General features: G+C 41.3%; 1 protein-coding gene and 1 long non-coding RNA gene across 10 annotated transcripts in view; one reads left to right on the top strand and one right to left on the bottom strand.

The window, feature by feature from the left end:
- Window positions 1-20,264, top strand: part of PTER (phosphotriesterase related) — a 66,848-nt gene that overhangs the window by 2,512 nt on the left and 44,072 nt on the right. The gene's annotated exons all lie outside the window — the stretch shown is intronic.
- Window positions 1-20,264, bottom strand: part of LOC148107400 (uncharacterized) — a 97,640-nt gene that overhangs the window by 40,267 nt on the left and 37,109 nt on the right. For both annotated transcript variants that reach the window (XR_015722430.1, XR_015722431.1), the window contains exons 2-3: window positions 16,264-16,423; window positions 13,068-13,187 (exon numbers count right to left, since the gene is read on the bottom strand). This is a non-coding gene — a long non-coding RNA (uncharacterized LOC148107400). The remainder of the gene's footprint in view (window positions 1-13,067; window positions 13,188-16,263; window positions 16,424-20,264) is intronic.

Genomic DNA, 20,264 nt, shown 5'->3' with positions numbered 1-20,264 from the left:
CCCTGGCATTCCCGTCCTTCCATTCCTTTAGTTTTCCTGCATACAACGTGTTCCCATGTGACATACTATATATTTTGTTTATGCATTCTTTACTCCTTCCTATAAGAATGTCAGCTATGTGAGGTCGGGGTTGGCATGTTTTATTTATTGCTGTTTCTTCAGCCCCTGATCCTATGCCTTATGCAAAGTGGGCTCTTCATCCATTTTGTTGTAAGGATGGATTTGATAAATGCTTTGGATTTTGATTCTATAGAACTTGCTGATGAATGGGAGGCGGTAGTGAAAGATAAGGAGAAGCCAAGGATGATTCTCAAGATGCTGGCTCAGAAACTGGGCAGATGTAGATGTTAATTAAGAAGAAGAAGGCTAGGGAAAGAACACATTGGGAATTGGGGTAGGGGAGATGGAAAGTTCCATTTGGTGCATATTAGTCTGTGATGTGTGCATGAGTTATCTATTACTACACTTAAAAAAATTATCCTAAAATTTAGCTGATTGAAACAACAGCCATTCGTCATTTCAGTTTCTGTGGGTCTGGAATTTGGGCATGGCATCGTTGGGTTTGTTCTGGCTCGGGGGTCTCTCATAACGTAACAATCCATCAGCCAGGGCTGTGGTCATCTCAAGGCTTGACTGGAGCCATAAGTTCTGCTTCTTAGCTTCTTCACATGGCTGTTGACAGATATCGGCTGGCTGTTGGCCAGAGACTTTAGTTCTAACCATAGGGCCTCTCCGTAAGGCTACTCATGATGTGGCTCCCCCTCAGGGCAAATGTTTCAAGAGGGAAGAGAACCCAGGATAGAAGCCATTCTTTTTTTTTTTAAGAAAACCTGATCTCAGAAGTAGCATACTGCCACTTCTGTTGTTTGCTGTTGATTACACAAACCAGCCCTGGTGCAGTGTGTGTGTGTCTGTGTGTGTGTGTGTGTGTGTGTGTGTGCATGTGTATGTGAACAACACAGGGGTATGAATACCAGGAAGGATGGAGTCGTTGGGTGCCATTGTAGCATCAGCCTTACCACAAGGTCTCTGAGATGTCCCAGGGGAAATGTGCTACAGGCTGGTGGGTATATTATACTACAGCTCACGGGAGAGATCTGGGCTATAATTACTGGGGAGTCATTAATCATGATATATGAAGCTGTTGGAAGTGTATCACAGGACCCGAAGAGAATATAGGTAGAGAAGGGAGGAGGACCCTGGACCCAGTGCCCAAGAGCCCATCGTTTAGAGGTCAGTGGAGGAAGAGGCAGCAAAGGAGATGGCCAGAGAGGCGAGAGGAAAACCAGCACAACGTGTTCTGGGCGTGACTGAACTGAAGGACAGGTTTCACTGGACAAGTTTCCCTTCCCCACATAGGGCAGAAAATAGCTTGAAAATGGCTGAAGTGAAAAGAATTTCTGAAAAAATGCTATTTAATATAGTTTGAAGTGTGACCCAGATAAAAACAGAGAAAAGGAGAACACATATATGGGTTAGAACATTTAGAGTCTTGAGAAATCTATGTCTACATCCTCAGTGCCCTCTTGGTCTGGGAGTATAGTTGGTAGAGAGCCTCTGTGTGAGGATTTTAGAGGTTACTCTCGGAATGAAGCTTGAAGACAAAATAATGAACTATATAACATAGGAAGAACTACTGACCTCAGAAAATGCCCTTTCTTCCTTCCAAATGCTTCCTTCCAAAACCATATGGGGAGTCTTTCTCCTCAAATTTTTTTTTTTTTTTAAAGATTTTATTTATTTATTTGACAGAGAGAGAGGCAGCCAGTGAGAGAAGGAATACAAGCAGGGGGAGTGGGAGAGGAAGAATCAGGCTCCCAGCGGAGGAGCCTGATGTGGGACTCGATCCCAGGACTCTGGGATCATGCCCTGGGCCAAAGGCAGACGCTTAACGACTGAGCCACCCAGGCGCCCCTCCTCAAATGTCTTAATAGCCCAGTGAGCCATCCAGTAACAATGGGAAAATTAATTCCAGATTAAGTGGTGTCTGTGCTCAGTAGCCCTATGAACTCCACTGTTAATAGAAGGACCTACGATGGTTGAATATATTTTTCACACACCAAATGTTCTTTAGGGTGTATTTTCAGTAGTCCAAGTTTTTCTAAAAAGACTTTCATTTTTTAAAAAAGACTCTCATTCATAGACATCCTCCCTCACTTAAAAAAAAAAGGAAGAAGGAGAAAAATAAAATACCTGCTCCCACCTGACCACCTGGCCTACACTGGCTCTGTGGTTCTGAGTCCTCGTTCATGAAAGCAGCATCTGCCTGAGTCCACCTGCTTCTGCCTGCTCTGCATGGGAGTCTGTCTGTCCCCTTCCAGCGACATATGGCCATGTGACTTGCTTTGGCCAATGAAATGTAAGTGGAGTGACACGTCGCTTCCAGGTAGATGCTTTGAGAGCCAGTGAGAGAGGTCTGTCACACTTTCCTTCCCTCTGCCACAGTGGCCACCAATTTTCTAGATAGTGGCTGATCTGTCAGCTTGGATCATTACAAGAGGACACTGAGCAGCGCCCCCTGTCGACCTGTGTTAGACATGTAGTAAAAGCTAGAAATAAGCTTTTGTTGTGTTTGTGCCCCAAGATTTGGGGGTTAGTTTGTTACCACAGCATTACCTAGCCTGTCCTGACTAAGAGACTCGGGTGAGAGCTGAGCCACATGCATCCAGGGATTACTGATTTCCAGTTGACCAGACACAATGGAAGCCGAAGAGGGAAGGTGCTGTGGAAGGCTTGCTGTTCTGACTAACGCTCCCCTTGCTGTTGGGGAGACCGCAGGCATACTTGTTTCCATCATGCTCAACTCAGCTTCATGATTTTAATCAAAGGGGGCAAAATGGCATCTAAGTGTTTAGTTACACCCTGTAAGGGCAGCCGTTATTAAAATGTAAAATACAGAAAGGCTCAATGCCGGGCGCCTGGGTGGCTCAGTCAGGTAAGCGTCTGCCTTCGGCTCAGGTCATGATCCCGGGGTCCTGGGATCGAGCCCCACATCAGGCTCCATGCTCAGCGGGGTGTGTGCTTCTCCCTCTCCCTCTGCCTCTCACCCTGCTCGTGCTCACTCTCTCATGCTCTCTCTCTTAAATAAATAAATAGAATCTTAAAAAAAAAAAAATAGATGATTCTTCCCAAACGTGATTATCCGTGGTTGCATTTCAGAAATGATCTTGTCACCAAAGGACATTTGAAATGCATCATCCGTAAACATTTTTTAAAGCAGCTTTGATGATTTTAAATATGATTTCCTGGCTATCTTATTTTTGAGCTAGGAGCATCAGACCTAGGTTTTGCTCTCAATGTCCTAGAGGCAACGTGTTCACACGTCTACTCTGAGCTAAACAGAAGCAAAGCAGGGAACATTTTGCTTTGGGCAGAGCCAGGCTGCATTCTTAGGGATGTTGGCTATAAATCCATTTTCCCTAGAGGTTAACAATCAAAGTTCTCCCCCTCTCTTACTCAGACGAGTGATATGATGATGATAAATTGCTTGGACATGACTGCCCCAAGCACTAGTGTGATGAATTATGTTGTTGAGGGCATGACCACAGATTCTCCATTGTCAGTCTGCAACATTGAATATTGGCAGGATTCATAAATAGCCTTCTGCCAATTTTGGTCACCGCTTTGCATATTAAGTTCTCTGTTTTCACAGGTCATGGTTCTTAGTTCTTAATCAAGTCTGTCTTTCCCTGAATTCACTCAACTAATCAACCTTTTGTTTTTTTTCTCTTCCCTACACGCTAAATGGATGGGGTGTTCTCACAGTTGTGTTCAGTAAACATTGAGACTTTCTTCACAGAAACTGTTAAAATAGTAATTATTAGTCCTTTTCACTAAATCCAGAGTAATAACAGCTTATCTTGCAGTGGCTTAATTGGGTAATTATTTAGTGTTTGAAAAGCACTTTGAAGAGAATATTGGTAAATACTGTTGTGAATTTAATGCTCTTTTGTGTAATTCCAAGTCCACTGCAACCAAAAACTCCTTAGTATTACTGTGTAGTGACAATGATTTCTTAATACTGCTTACTATTTTCAAAATTACATATGTACTGATTTTTTATTTTTATTTTTATTTTTTTTGAGAGAGAGAGAGAGCCTAGGGAAGGGGCAGAGGGAGACGGAGAGAGGGAATCTTCAGCAGGCGGGGGACTCGATCTCACGACCCTGAGCTCATGACCTGGGCCAAAATCAAGAGTCAGACACTTAACCAACTGAGCCACCCAGGTACCCCCTGATTTTTGACATATTTAGAATATTTTCATAAACTCCTCAAGTTATCATGTTTATACCGTCACATTTCTACATGTCTTATCTATTATATTTGTTATATATCTGAAAAGTTCAGTGTTATTCGTCTTGCTCTCTAAGGTTTGGAGGAAATATGAAGTCCAGCCCCCAGTTCAGGGGTATTTCACATGATACATCTGCTACATCATCTGTGTGTGGTATCCGCTTAACTTTTCAGCAAGCTATCCTATTAAACCCTGACAAATAATTGAAATAAATAACTCTTCATCCATACTCAGCTGTCACCTGATTGTCATCAAAATTTGTCACAAAGCATTAGATTGACTTACACGTGCCTGGCCCGCTCTTTCAACAAATTTTCTACTCTGTAGACCCAGATCCCCCAGGTGTAATTAAAGGCCACCACTGTAGCTTGGATTAGCGACCTCCATTACTGATGCTATTAGTTTGCGAGGGTTGCTGTAACAAAATATTACCAGCTGGGTGACTTAGACGACACATATTTATTTTCTCACAATTCTGGAAGCCAAAAGACCAAAATCAAAGTGTTGGTAGATTTGGTCTCTTAGGAGGCCTCGTTTGGCTTGCCGGTGGCTGCCTTCTCCGTGTGTCCTCCCACGGTCTTCCCTGTGTCTATGTTGTGTGTGTCCTAATCTCTGCTCATAACTACATAGGATAGTCATATTGAATTAGGACCCACTTCCAAAACCCCATTTTAATGTAATTATCTCTTTAAAGCCTATGTCCATATCCAGTTACATGCTGAGGTACTGGAGGTTATGACTCCAACATATGAGGAGAGGGGAACATAATTCAGTCCATACTACCAAACTGTACTAATAATGGTCTGTGGCTACCATTTTTGGAGTTCTTTTCATTGATTATCAAATTTGAGCAACCAAGTGATGACTACAAGTCTTTCTTTGGAGGGTCTACTTGGCTTACAAACTTCTTAACACAGCTTGGAGAGCTTTCTGCTCGTGACTTAAAACAATGACGTCATTAGATAAAAATTGTAGCAACACGATTACGTGACTTCTATGTACTTGATTAAGCGGTTAACCAGAAAATGTACATAATTAAGTATACCTTGCCATCCGAACCACCACCATCCAAATATTTGTTAGAACTCACCAACGTTTTTCCTCAGAATTTCCTCTCTGACCCAACAACTTGCTAATGTTAGTCCGCATACTTGTGCCACCCAAAAGGGCAACAGGAGGTAGAGGACATTGTGGTCCTACAGCTCAGATCTCCCCGCTAGAGGGGAACGTCCTGTGCTCACGTTGTTAAATGTGTTGTACATTGTCGCCTTCGTGTCAACTGAAAATGTCTAAGAGAGATGATGAGCGTACGAAGCTAGAAGCTAGAAAAGCTCGTGCATTTGAAACAAATGTTGGGAATGTGAAAGCATCCGATACCTGAGTTTGACTGTCACCTGTCTTCATCTACCGTGGGTACCATAGTTGTTTCTGGAAAGCTTTACAGCGTGCATTCAGAATAGAGTAAGAGCGTTTTCTTAATTCCACACACACAAAAAAATGTCTTTTGCAGTTAATTAACTGCAAGGAATCCTTAGAAGATTGTTCTATGGGTCTATAAGAGTATGTTAGTAATATTTGGAATAACTGATTGGTGGTTTTGAATGAGTTGCGAAACATTAATTTTCCCCTTAAAAACTATTCTTATTGGAATCTATCGTTGAAGCTAGGTGATAGATACGTAGTGGTTCATTATACTATTCTCTCCACATATGCAAGCTTTTGAAAAGGCCCACATTAAAAAGTTTAAATGAAATAATTTTTTTTTAAAGAGAAATGAATGTAATCTATAACCTCCTGGCAATGCAAACTTCAGTACCCATCATGTTTTCAGGGAGAAATTACATTTGAATAATGAGGTATGCGTGCATAGGTAAGACAACACACGTGTAAGTAGAGTGTGGTTTTTATTCCCCATCGCTCCGTAGAAAAGTAGCATTGATACGCTTAACCAGGAAAGGCTACAAGAGTGTCTCTGCTAGTTCTGACCTAGATTATATGACACATTTTTATTTATCACTCCCTGGCGTATGGCATGTCTGTCACTTCATGAGTCTGCCTTTCTACCAGTCCTAGAGCTGCCCAGGCTGCATTTTCTCCAAGTTGAGTCTTTAACTTCAGATACTTTCCATTTACAGTTGCACAAATCCATTTCACACGTGCATTCAAGAAGAGGGCGCTGGCTTCCAATGCACCATGCCTGGCCAATGCCTTCTGCCTCGTACTTTCTATAAAAATGTCCTCTGCCACCGCAGGAAGGGGCTTTCCAGGTTGCCACTAGGCAAGAAAACATCTCTGCCTGAGTGTACTTTGAGGACTGTTACTCCAAAGCCCTGTCTCCGTCCTGTCACTGCCATTGCCCAGCCAACTTCCCGCAGCTTCCACAGGTAGGATTAGGGACTGTCCTAGACCTCTGTCTGGAGTCTCGCTCACAGTTCTGCATAAGTCAGAGACCTGACATTGATTCCCTTGGCTTCTGGGTTGCTTTGAACTTGCCTCCCCCCACCCCCACCACGTTCTCATTCAGAGACGTGCATCTTCAAGGTTTTCCTCTTTGTCCCGTATAAATACTTCGGAGCAGCTTAGCGTCTAAGAAGTAAAGAATCTGCTGTTTTTAGCACTGACATTACTGAGCCTTTGACCTTACAGCTGTATTTGATCTGGTGGGTGTTCGGGGGACAGGGGATAGAGAATGTTCCTGCAACCCGAGCTGCAGTGCCCCCTTTTCCCTTTTTGACATAATTCATTCTTCCCAAACATTATTTTTTTACTTTTTGTTTATCAGTATATTTCAGTGGAAAGATCAAAATATTTCAAGCTAAGAGATCCAGGTTTAAATGGTCTCTGTGAAGATTCTGTATAGTTCTATATATTGCCTATTGAATTTCATTTAATTGTTAGATTTAAAATAGATACAAGAACATATACAGTTTCCAGCATTGGGGACACTGCGTGGACCTTTGCTACTACTAATTCTTGCTACGGTGAAGTCAAAAGGATTAATTTCTAAATTCCTTTGCTTTTTGATAGACCAAATCAGAATTGTAAAAGGTTTTTTATATGGAATTTGCACAATGCATTATGTAGGGATGGTGTAGTTTTTTGTGAACCTGTTTTCACGTCTTTATTTTTATCTTTGTGTTAGAAATACCTGAGTAAAATAAGATTTCATTAATTATTCTTATATAATCTAATGATTTTATACCATTAGCAGAAAGGAAAGTTTCTTTATCTACATATTGTTTCTATACAAAGAATGATGTATTCGACTTCAGAGTTTTATTCTATTAAAATTGGAAAGCTTACTCAGTAGCTGTACCGTGTCTGACCACAATGTCTTGATCTATATTCTTGACACCATATATCACATTTATATCTTTAAATCAACATCATTTAAAATGATGTCAACAATTATAGGACCAACAAAAAGGTCTGAGAGTTATAATTGGATGACAGCTTTCTCTGCCTCATTAGAAGTCATGATTATATTTCTGATGATAGGAGGATGTTACCCCCAGAATAGGAGTTAGCTCTTTAATAGGCCAGAGAAAATAAATGTATTACAAGATATTGTAGAGATGTTAAATGCCTTTTAATTTTCACAAACTCAGCATAATATTCATCAGAATGAAAGAATTCATCACTTATTAATATTAATCAAATTTGTCAAATTTGATTCATTCTCCTATAATTTTTAAAGCATGCTTGCAGGGCGCTTGGGTGGCTCAGTCAGTTAAGCATCTGCCTTTGGCTCAGGTCATGATCTCAGGGTCCTGGGATTGAGCCCCTCATTGGGCTCCCTGTCCAGTGGGGAGTCTGCTTCTTCCTCTTCCATCGCCCCTCCACACCACTTGTGCTCTCTCTCAAATAAATAAACGAAATCTTAAAAAATAAAATAAAATAAAGCATGTTTGCTATGCACAGGTACCACCTTTTCTAATTACTTAATATTTTTTCTTTGAACTAACCCACTTTTTTACTTCAGCCTCCTCTTAAGCAATAATATCCATAAACTCAGAGGTTTACAACATTTACTGCTTTTTTCCTAAAATGCATTAAAATAAACACACTGTTTTCCAGAGTGGCTGTACCAACTTGCATTCCCACCAACAATGTAAGAGGGATCCCCTTTCTCCACATCCTTTCCAACAATTGTTGTTTCCTGCCTTGTCAATTTTTGCCATTCTAACTGGCATAAGATGGTATCTCAGTATGGTTTTGATTTGAATTTCCCTGATGGCTAATGATTTTGAACATTTTTTCATTTGTCTGTTAGCCATTTGTATGTCTTCATTAGAAAAGTTTCTCATTTCTTTTACAGAAATGTTCTGCCTGATTTTCTACGACCTTAATATCCCCATTTATCTAATGTCTAAACAAGATGAACTCATGGGGTGCCACTGCAGAGGTCGGTTAGAGGTCAATTACTGCCTTTTTGCCTAGAATCTTGGAATTTGTATCTGGAAGGAAATTTGGAGGTCACCTTGTTTAACTCCTTTGTTTTATCTGGGAGGAAACTGAGGCTTGCATGCTAAGTTTGCCAAAAGACACATTTTTGGTCATATCACCTTTTTGAAATCTTTATGCTACTGATGAAGGTCTAGCATTTCTCCCTGTCGGGGACATAGTGATATGTTCATAGGAGCATTCTGTGTCCCATCTCTGTGCCTTCTTCCATTTTTGAAATATAACAGTTCAGCATTAATGTTTGGAGGCACTCCAGATAGTAAATAGCTACTGACTGTTTGTATCAAATAAAAGATTAACCCTCTTGAACATGATCAGGACTGCTTTCTGTTGCCTTTCATACATTTGAATGAGAAAGGAAAACAAGGACATTTTTGTAAGCGGCATCAAGGTATATTTTGCAAAATAAATAAAATTTGTGTTCGTAGGGGGAGTGCATTTGGATTCAAACATCCCATCCTTGATTCTTGACTTTTCATCTGTATGTCTCATGACAAAGCAAATAATAATAAACACTGGTAATCAAAGGCAATAAAAGTAAATTTTGATAGGACTTCACAGTGGCAGATGTCACTGTGAAGAATGAGCCAGAAGAGCTTAATTACATAGGATGCCTCAACAAGAACTCAAGGAAGAATAGGGTAGCAGGTGTCATAGACTTTACCTATGAAATTAAAAATAACTTCTAAAGGAAGGGCAGCTAATTTTGTTTATGTAATAAGTTTAAATTGCTTCACAGCTTGTTGGTAGATGTGGTTTTGAGCACTTAGAGAGCAATCTTTACCCTCATTGTGTTCCAATTAAAAAAGCAGTATTACTTCTTTTCGGAAACGGAGCCACTGAGTAGTTCTGAGATCTCCCAGGACCATGCGGCTCAAGAAAAGGGAAATTAGCAAGCATTACTCCTCAGAATGCTGTCATCTACCAGAACAAGAAGGCAAGCAGGTCTTTCATAATCCAAGAGACGTTGCCAGTTGTGAATTCCTCCGCTGTTGATGCTATTGGAGCGGACGTATGCCCAGTCAGACCCACGGCAGCTCTGAAACCTGCGCGATCCTTCCAATCGTACTAATTTAGTCATGCATCCATTGTCAGCTCTTGCCACGCGGCTGCTATGGGACAGTCAGGGTGCCGATGGCTGGCTGTGACGTTGTTCTTGCCTAGACGCGGAGCAGAGAGGAGTCCTTGAGCGATAGGATCCTCCGTTTGCAATTCTCCCGTGGTGTCCCCAGACAGTACCAGAGGGTTAGAGGCCCCTCCCAGGCACGCAACACGCTGCCAGTCTCTGCAGCGTGTGCCATTTGTCACTGACACAACGGAGTCATTTTACACTGTGGCTTCAACCCAGGGAGAGTATGAGGGGCTGGGCAGTGCTTTTCTGAGCAGGCATTTCCTTCCTTGGGCCCTCGATCTGATGCTTTGGTAGACCATCTGTGCTTACTCGCTTTGCAATGACCCGAGTCCGGCCTCCCTCTCTCCACTCGAAGCGGGAGTGATGCATACAGAGGAGGCGCTCCCTGTCCCTAAGCTGTGCTTTCGGCTTGCTCCGTGGCTGGGACTGGGGCTGTGTCCGTGTCCACAACTGGTGACTAAGGTGGCCTTCCTTCTGCGCAGGCTCGGTGAGGATAAAGATGCCAGCCAGACTCTTGTGAGCCCTGATAACGTGCGCTCCGTTTCTGCCACACAATCCTTATGTTTAATAGGTTTAACCCTTAAAATAATCAACCATTTCTTCTCAACCTTGTGTGGTTTGCTCTCACAGTAATGCCAGTTACTTCCAAGTACTTTGTTTATCCTATTTACTTCTTTTTTTTTTTTTAAGATTTTATTTATTTATTTATTTATTAGAGAGAGAGAGTGTGAGAGCAGGAGAGGGGTTGGGTCAGAGGGAGAAGCAGACGCCCCACTGAGCCAGGAGCCCCACACGGGACTCGATCCTGGGACCCCAGGCTCCTGAGCTGAGCGGAAGGCAGATGCTTAAGTGACTGAGCCACCCCGGCGCCCCATCCTATCAGTATTCAATGTGCTGACCTATATGCCGCATATAACTTGTTGCAAACCTGATTAAATTGTAAACTCCTTGAGGACAGGGACTACGGCTCTTTCTTTCTCTAGCACAGAGAGGGGCTGACCTAGTGATGACTGTTAGAGTCCTAAGCAAACAAACAAGAAGAAAAACAGACCAAAACAAAAAACGTCCATGGTGCGAAGGGAGTCTCTTCAATGAAGGGTTGTGTCACAAACCTTAGTGCAAAATGCAGTGACCTTTGGAAAAGTGACATGCTTTCTTGCCGAGCATCATTTTTTTTTAAAGCTTTCATACCACAATTAATCTTATATGGTAATGCAGTGACGATGAGATGATTTCTCCGGAGAATCTATGCTAATACTATTAAAATGCTCTTACAATGTCAAAATGATTGCGGTGGAAGCATGTGGGGACTGTGCTTATGTGATTATGATATTATAGTGATGGGCGATTACCATAGGAAACTACTAATTCAACCCTGTAGGGACTTGCATTATGAAGCCATTATAACATGAGATTATAATGACACAATAACTTGCATGCACACTCGTGATGCGAAAACTAAAAGCTAATTTGAATGCGAGTAGTATTTCCATTAAATTGTAATTAAACACTGAAAGCAATGCTTATTTAAATTTAAGACGGAGACCTACCATCCAGAAATGGAAATCGTGGGTAAGGGATGCATGCCAGGTACAAGCTAAGGATGGGAGAAACATTCCCAACTCGGCCCTTCGGTCCTTCCTGGGTTTGGCAAGCTCACAGCAAAGTGGCCTCCCCAGGCTTTCTCTGTGTGTGCTGCCTCTCATTACCCAAAGCCACCATCAGGACATGGGGACCTCGGATCCAGCCACGTGTCTAGCAAGACCACTGCCTTGCATTGCAAGCCCTCCTGTTTCTGCCTCCTGTGGCCATCATAGTCCCTAACTGCCTCCACACAAGAGACCAGCAAATTTTTTTTCCATTAAAAGTAACCTCTTAAAAAAGGCAACAAAATTAATTCACATTCTAAAACAGATAAGCACAAAGGAGAAAAAGAAAAAAATATTTTAAAATTCCATCCCCTAGAAATGACCCGTATTAGTATCTGGCTATTTTCTTTCCGATTATTCTTTCTGTAAAGTAGATACATTTTCCTCTACAAAAATTTGTGTTATACAATGCTCTTCAAGGCTACTTATTCATTCTTTCTATCGCTCCCAGTTGCAAGATCTATTTTTTTATCCAAGAGAATCTGGTTGATAAGTTTTTGTTTGTCTCTTAAAGGTCAGCTTAGGCTAGATGATTTTACGTGTCACCCAGGAAACTATAGTTTACTGTTAGGGAACAGTACTCGGTAGGGTTTATGCTCTGCATATATCAGCCACAGGATGATTCTATAGTAAAATTTTCTGATTCTGTTAGCAACACTATAGGCAGTTTGTTAACACTTCTCTCTGTTAGAAGCGGGGCTCATTTTAGAAGTCAAAGATTCCTCGTTTATTCTCAACTAATAATTACTATCTGGCTTAGGTCATCATGAAGAAAGATGATGAAAAACTAGGAGCTACTGAACTTGTTAGAAATACCCCTGCATTAGCTTTTTCAGATGTTATAAGGACACAACAGCTAATACATACTCCCTCCTAATTACGACTAAAAGTGGTTATTACTCCTTGGTTTAAATGTAGTGCAGATAAGTTTTTGCTATTAAGTATTTCGTTTGCACTTAGATATGCTGTATGCTTTAGAGTTATTTTTATTACTACTTATTGCAACAACCAATTTAAGTAGGGAAGTCTAAATTACTGGAGCTCTTATTTTTATAATTAGGAAGAGGAAAGCGCCGTGCAATTAAATGGCTTGCTTGATGTCATCCAATCAACAGTGGAGTTGAGATAGGATTTTCTGGTCCTAGATAACTGTAGCTTCTTCCTTCGGCCAATGAGTGATGTTACCTCTGAATAGTACTTCCACACTAATGGACACAGGATAACATAATGTGATGTTTATAGTAAATATCTGCACGGTTAAAGAAAAGAAACACTTGCCTGACAACTTGGGAGACTGGTTCTAGTCTAGGCTGTCTGGCCTTCAAAAGATTAAGCATCAGTTTGCACCTGAAAATGAAGTCATCGAATTCGATAATCTCCATGGTCTCTTTCTGCTCAAAAATTCTGAGATCAAATTGCATTTAATATTAACCAAAATTTATATATGTTAATTAAAAATGTTTATAATATTTAATAAATTATTGATTTTACTTACTTTACAGCTATTAATCTAAATTCAAAACTGTACCTTATATAGAGGGGCCTGTGGCTCAGTCTGTCAAGTGTCTGACTGTTGATCTTGGCTCAGGTCTTGATCTAAGTGTCGTGAGTTCAAGCCCGGTGTTGGGCTCCACGGTGGGCATGGAGCCTACTTCAAAGCAAAACAAAAACACATACCTTATTTAGACACATTTCATAATTTGACGTGTTTTAGCAGACTTGTAATTTGACTTGAAAATGTTTTTTATTTAGGGAATTTACTGAAATTATTAAAGCTACAAAGATAAATCTATCCAAAGAAGAGATTAAAATTATAGTCCTTTGATACACTGGCAATATTGTTGAAATAGGTCAGAACTACAGTAAAAGGAAACTTTTGCTTGCATACTTGTAAATAAATACATAGATAAATACTTGTATTGGACAATATTTAAAAGACATGCTTTCTGTGAATTCTTAGGAAGCAGGTGACAGTAATGATTGAGATGCCAAATTAAAATATAGTGTTGGGGCACCTGCGTGGGTCAGTCGTTTAAGCGGGGGACTCTTGATTTCAGCTCAGGTCATGATCTCAAGGTCATGAGATCAAACACGTAGGTGGGCTCCCCGTTGGGTGTGGAGCCTGCTTAAGATTCTCTCTCTCCCTTTGTCCCTACGCCCCAGCCTGCTCATGCACGTGCGTGTACTTGCTCTCTTTAAAAATAAAAATAAAATAAATAAAAACAAAATAAACTTTAAAAAATATAGCACTAGGTAAATCTTTCTAAATCTTTTAAGGCACCTTATTTTTATGGGGAAAATACATAAGCAATTACATTCCCTTTATATTCAAATACAGATATGTGACTAGGGCTTGCTTAATTAAAAATGTGTTATTTGGCTATAGAGATTTTTCCTAATTTGGTAAGTCTTTTTATCTAGGGAATTAATTCCATTAGAGCACTTTTCTGTTCCGCTGCCATCTCAAAGATTGGGAAGGAGAGATTATTGCTCTATGACCCATGAAGTTATTAGATCTGCCCTTAATCCTATTGTAGTAAATGCACTTTCCGGAGTAGAAATAAGCCATTTGTTATTTTATTTTTAGTACAGCGAATACTAGTCTTTCCCAAAAAAGAGGTTTCTGTGTCAGGTGCCACACTTTTTTAGGACCAGGCAAAATCTGTCATCTCGCCTTCTTCCCTATTCCATTTAAAAAGTGTGTCTTTTAGAGACATTTTCCCCCCACTTGAGGGTCCACAAGTTCTCATCAAAATTTTTGATTTTGCCTTCTCAGTTTTATGAGAAACCAAACAATTTTAAGCATAGTCTGGATCAATATAACCATCTTACAACCAAATACTGCCATAGGATTTCATTATTCATATCTTCGTTTGTTTTTAAGACTTCAGTGATATGAAATTATTGCCTAAAACAACAGCATTTACCTTTTTCATGAATTTTTTTTTTTCAAACTGGGATCTCTGTTTTTCTGGGAGCCATGACTGCATTCTCTGGGACATCAGGAGGTGGTTAGATTGAGACAGCGGCGTCATGGTCTGGTAAAGTGGTGTGAGCCCTTTCAGTTCCTTTATTAGAAGTGGAGTTGGTTTATAAACAGGAGCCTAGATGATAACTATATGCATGTATGTTTTTCACCCTCTGACTTCTGAATCTATACGACTACCGTAAGGGTAGAACCAAGAGTCGGGACTTGCTCTGTTTTCTACTCTTTTCAATTTTTTCTAGCCCTGCAATTTGTACTGTGTTTTTAACCCAACCAGCTCTACTTCCAGGATTATCTCCTAAAGACCAGTGCCCACTCTTTTTTCCAGTGTTGCCTGGGGAAGCTTAGGGATATAGAGAAGGAAGGTACGGAAAGAACTTAGCCAAACTTCTGGTCAACTAGTCCATTAAAGCTAAGAGAGTGGACATGATGATAAATTGGGATCCTTGTCTTGTGTTCATTTGCAAGAAAGGGGCAATGTATATTCTCTTTGGTGCACATTTTAGGTATCTATTCATAAACGTTGGTTGGCTCTCAAAGGAGAAACCTCAGAGGTCACGGTTCTTGTACGATTTTTAAAGGTCTTCCAGCAAATGCTTATAGAGCCTACAGCTGTGTGTTTTGCCTTTAGTGAAAATGGAGGATAGCTCATCTTCCTTCTCGGAATAATAACTCCATTTCCTCATTGGTGAAATGGGAACAATAATAATAAAAGTGGGTTTCATCTAAAAGTAGGTCCTCTGGTCCAGTCTTCTAGTTGGATACTTTTCGATGACTCACCTTCTGCTGATCCCTTGCCAATTTCACAAAAACATTAGGAGATTTAATTAAAGTATGTACAGTGCCTGAAGCTCTTCAGAGAAACACACAGCATTAGTACTGTAGATAAGACTTTGGATAGTCCATAATCTCTTAAAGGGAATGAAACCAGCAATATAGAAAGCTAGGGCTTCAGTACAGTCAGAGTTTTATGAAGACCTTCCTACGATGTTAAATTAATCATGGTCATCATGTGGCTTCGAGAGTGCAGAGTTCAATTACTGTGAGCTTTCTAATTGCAAACAGTTTGATTTAGCGTTTCCCCATCAATAAATAACACATTTTGAGAGGTCGAAAAGTATTCAAGTCATACTGTTTACAGTCCACTTTTAAGATTTACGTTTTCTTTTACTGTTTTTTCAACATTGTGTTTTACAGTATGATTATGAAGAGTACTTTACACTGCTACCATGATAATACTTTTGTAAGCGAGAGGAGGGGGGAAAAAGAGAATGTTCTTCCAGGCTTCCTTTGCCCTGAAATGTTGTTCTCTGGCTCTTAAAATCCCCAAGGAACAATGAAATTTGCTTTAGTTTCCTAACTCCTCCCCTGGCCTCCTGTCTCCAGCATTCAGCCTATACTCACACTGCCCACTGAATTACCATCCTAACACAGACCTCCTTCTCTGGGCCCAGCGCATGCGCCGATGCTTTCACCGTGGACCTGCCGTGTGTCCTGTGTATGAGTCTCTGCAGACTGCTTACAAATCCCAAACAGGCCCTTCATCGCTCATGCCATTGCCTAAATGCCACCTCCTCCAGAAAGCCCTCCCAGTCCCTCCAGTACTGGTGAATGTTATCCAGAAGCATCTGCCCAGAACATTTGCTTTGTACCTCTTTTCCGACATTACTGCATTCACTTTACTATTATAGGTGTCTCACTAATATAGAAAAAATATCAACCCCCCTTGAATGCTCACCGTGTGCCAGGCACAGTGTTGGGGGCTCTTCAGCTTCCTGCAATCAGATTATTCCTTTTTCGTCTTCGTGTCTCATAGTATCCTCCTTTGGTCTTACTGGAGCCTTAGCAAGTATTTGCCACATGGAATTGGAATATCCTCAGGTGAAATTCCTGGGTGCCTGGAAAGCAAACGTCTTTACATTACCTTCCTATGCTTTGGAATTTAAAGTCCAAGCTCTCCCCTCAAAGAATGAATATTCTATATTCTATAGATAGCCACTATAGCAGTGGCTCTTCTTAGTGGTTCAAGGAGAGTAACAATAGCTGCTCACAAGCCTGTAAAGAGGCCAGGATGCTAAGGAAGATATCAGAGTGCTTTTGGCTGAACTTGGATTTCGTCAGCGTGGAATTGAAGGTGGACAGAACGAAAACCGTTCATCGGCTGAACAGACACTTATGAGCATTTACTTCTTGCCAGTTGTTCACGTGGCTCCTTTGGGACCTACTTGTCCGCGTGTGGGCGTGGAATTAGAGAAGTTACCAAAACAGAAGCTAGTTAGACCTATGCCTCTCCTTTTCATCAAGCATGGCATTTCTTATACAGTGGATCAGGTTTTGGAAATCACTAGAACAAGACAAGGTGGGCCAGCATCAGGCTCGCTCTCCTTGCTGTGACTCTCAGCCCCTCTGCTGCTTATTCTTTTTTACACCAAGCAGGAGAGGCCTGACAACGTGAAAGGACATACACGACATGGGTTCTTCGTAACTCTGAACTAGCCAAAGTCAGGACTCTTCTAAGCGGGTCTACGGTGGGGTCTTCAAAATAAGGGACCTGAGGTGATTTTGTGGGAGACACCTTCTAGATACATATTGATTCGTGTAACTGAAGAGCTCCCTTCAATTCACGGAAGGGTGTTTTAAAATTAAACTGCCTTAAAAAGAAATTAGTGTTGGAGAGTCGATACATTTAAAAAATTAGCCTTACGAGTCATCATCTGATTTTAGTCCTTGTAGAGGGACAGCTCCCGCTACGAATCACCTGTGCTAATTTTACCAAGTGCTTTTAGTTTTCTGATTTATGCTTCTACCAGTTTAAAGAGGAAATGTCTTTGAAGATAAAGTTGCTTGCTGTTGTATTTATGTGCTCAAGAATCTTACCCTGGGGCTCCTGGCGGGCTCAGTCAGTGGAGCGTGCAACTCTTGATCTCTGGGTTATAAGTTCGAGCCCCGCCCTGGGTGTAGAGATTACTTAAAAAAAAAAAAACTTAAAAAAAAAAAAAGAATCTTGCCCTTATTAATAAGGGAATGTTAAAACAAACAAACTTAGGTATTCCTATGTAGTACGGTGCTGGGTGCAGAAGAACTCGCTAAAATGGCATGTTCCCTATTCTCTGAGAGCTTGGCATGCAAAAATAAAGGGAAAGTTGTAAAAAACAAACATGGCTTCAGAATCCCAAGCCCAAAAACTTTTGGGAAACCATTTTCCATGCTTTTTAATAATACCTGCTTGTTTTGATTTAGGGAAATAATGTGATGTGCCCTAAAAGGGGTGTGCTATGATCTCAGTATTAGCTATATTCAGAAATTGATTAAATAAATATCCCAGGACAATTTTTTTAGCCCTTTGCCAACAACTGTTCACCTGTTCCTCCTTTCCGGTCCTTATTCTACTTAGATTTTATAATTTCTTTGCTCCTGCTTTAATTTTTTTTTCTTCACTTTATATGTTTTTTGTGCAAGTTCCCTCAAATCCTTTGCGGAAGAAGCCTGGCTCAAAATGAGCAAGCTTATGAATGTTAATTAAGTCCTAACTAGGGGCCAGGCACGGTGGGGGGCTGAGGCCTGGCAGAGGAGCCAAGGACTCTGCCCTCAAGGAGGTCAGAGTGTGAGGGAGGGACGTGAACCATTAAATTAAGAAGCGAGTTTCAAAGCAGAAGTCTGCGGGCTAGAAGAGAACCTAGAATCGGCAACAAGGAAGAACATCAAGGAAAGCTTCTCATGATGCCAAAAGCCCCATCATCAGTGCCTAGCAGCAGTCAGCCAGGACAGGAAAAGGGTGGAGTGGGTTGGGTTTGTAAGCTTAGGAAAAAGAGGCAGAGACACGTTCAAGGACCTCGAGACAGGTGTGAACATCCTGAGCCCAGAGAAGGGCAGGAGGGTGAACGCGGCCAGAACAGAGCGGCTTCACAGGGATCTATGGGTTCCAGGTGCAGATTTGTTTCTGAAGGTTCGAAGGATGACTCCGGGGGAGACCTATTTGAATCTGTATTTTAGAAAGAACACTCTGGGCATGCCTGGGTGGTTCAGTTGGTTAAGCATCTGCCTTTGGCTCCGGTTGTGATCCCAGTGTCCTGGGATCGAGCCCCACGTCGGGCTCCCCGCTCAGCAAGGAGCCTGCTTCTCCCTCTGCCTGCCGTTCCCCATGCTCGTGCTCTCTCTCTTTCTTATTCGGTGCTCTCTCTCAAATAAAAAAATAAAATCTTTATAAAAAAGGAAAGACAGAAAGACAGAGGCTTGGTGAAGGCGGAGCAGACTGGCAGGGAGACCAGGTCAGAAGCTGTCACAGAGGACAGGAGGCATGGACGAGCTATTAAAGTGGTGGTGTTAACTGCATTTAGAAACCGAGTCCCTGTGGGCGAGGTGGGAATCTGGGATGACACTTGGCTTAGTTGTTGTTGTTTTGTTTTACCTAGACAGTTGGAGAGACGTAGTGTCGGAGAGAGTGTAGAGAGACCTCTAAGTCCTGCCTGAGGACTACATATGCGCGGCACCTAGTAATCATCCATTTAGGGCTGCTATCATCGTGATCATAGGCTAAACTCATCGGATGAATTCTGATGGAACTCTCTAGGAAGTGCTGTTCAGGATCGGTATTTGGCATTCTCTAAGCAGACTCGTTCAAATGGCAGCTTTTCCGCTCTGTGACTCTGAGTGTCTTCACTTGTCCTGACCTCACCTTCCTCCTTCAGTATCAGCCCAGCAGCGTTTCAGTGGCAACCTGAGATCAGAGATATTAATTGCTTTGTGTGGGCCCGATGCGTGGTAGCAGCTCAGTAAATGACAACCTAGTGAATGAATGAAAGCATCACTGTTGCTTTGTGGCCTCCAAGTGAGGGTGCGGGTCTCTCACTGCGAGCACAGGGTCTACGCTCGGTGGGTAGCCAATACATGCTTATTGACTCTATAATAATAATACTATTTCATCTTTTTGATTGTCTTTCTCCTAACCGGCCAGAGGTTGTTAACCTTCTTTCAGAAAGATTCTTTTTATGGTTTTGTCCTTGTGTGGTTTATTTTTACTTAAACCTTATTTCGTTTGATCCCCCTTTTCACTTACAAACGACCCACATTTCATAATTTCTGACATTTTCCTATAAAATGTCTCCTTGGCAGTCCTCCATCTGCACGCCTAACCTCATACAAGAGTGTATTCAGTAGTGGGATCTTGGTCCTTGTGTGACTGGACTGCGATAAGAATTACTTAGAGTGCTGAACCTTTTCTAAAATTCTCATGGGGCTCCTGGACTTCAACTAGCAAAGATCAGTCCATTAAGGACTTGGTGAAACAGCTTGAACCACAGTCACTGCAAAGACATGTAATTTGATCAGAAATATTTGCACACGAGCCTATCAATTCTAGGCATGACTAGAAATTAGCAACTCTGTGATAATAAAGAAGAATTTGAAATAGCTCTTGAGTTCATGAAATCTTTGCCTGTCTGTGTGTTTCAGTTGGAGGATTCAAAATATATATTCTATTATTTTCCATGTAGCATTAGTATAAGCATTGGATAAGTTTATACCGGTGTCCTTGATCTTTTCCCATTTACTCCCTTTTACTGGTTATAAATGAAAATAGATAAATGTAAACAAACAAACAAACAAACAAACCCAGAAACTTGCCCTGGAAAATACATCAAATTGTAATGAAGAAAAAATGATCTATTTTGGCTCCTTCTACCACCCAAGGATACACATAACATTTTAGTATTTCGAGTTAAGCTCTACCTATATGTAGAT

Source organism: Ursus americanus, chromosome 31, assembly GCF_024610735.1.
Source record: "Ursus americanus isolate L20-20 chromosome 31, mUrsAme1.1.p, whole genome shotgun sequence".
NCBI lineage: Eukaryota > Metazoa > Chordata > Mammalia > Carnivora > Ursidae > Ursus > Ursus americanus.
The sequence above is the reverse complement of the archived record's forward strand: the minus strand, read 5'-3'. Positions and strand labels throughout refer to the sequence as shown.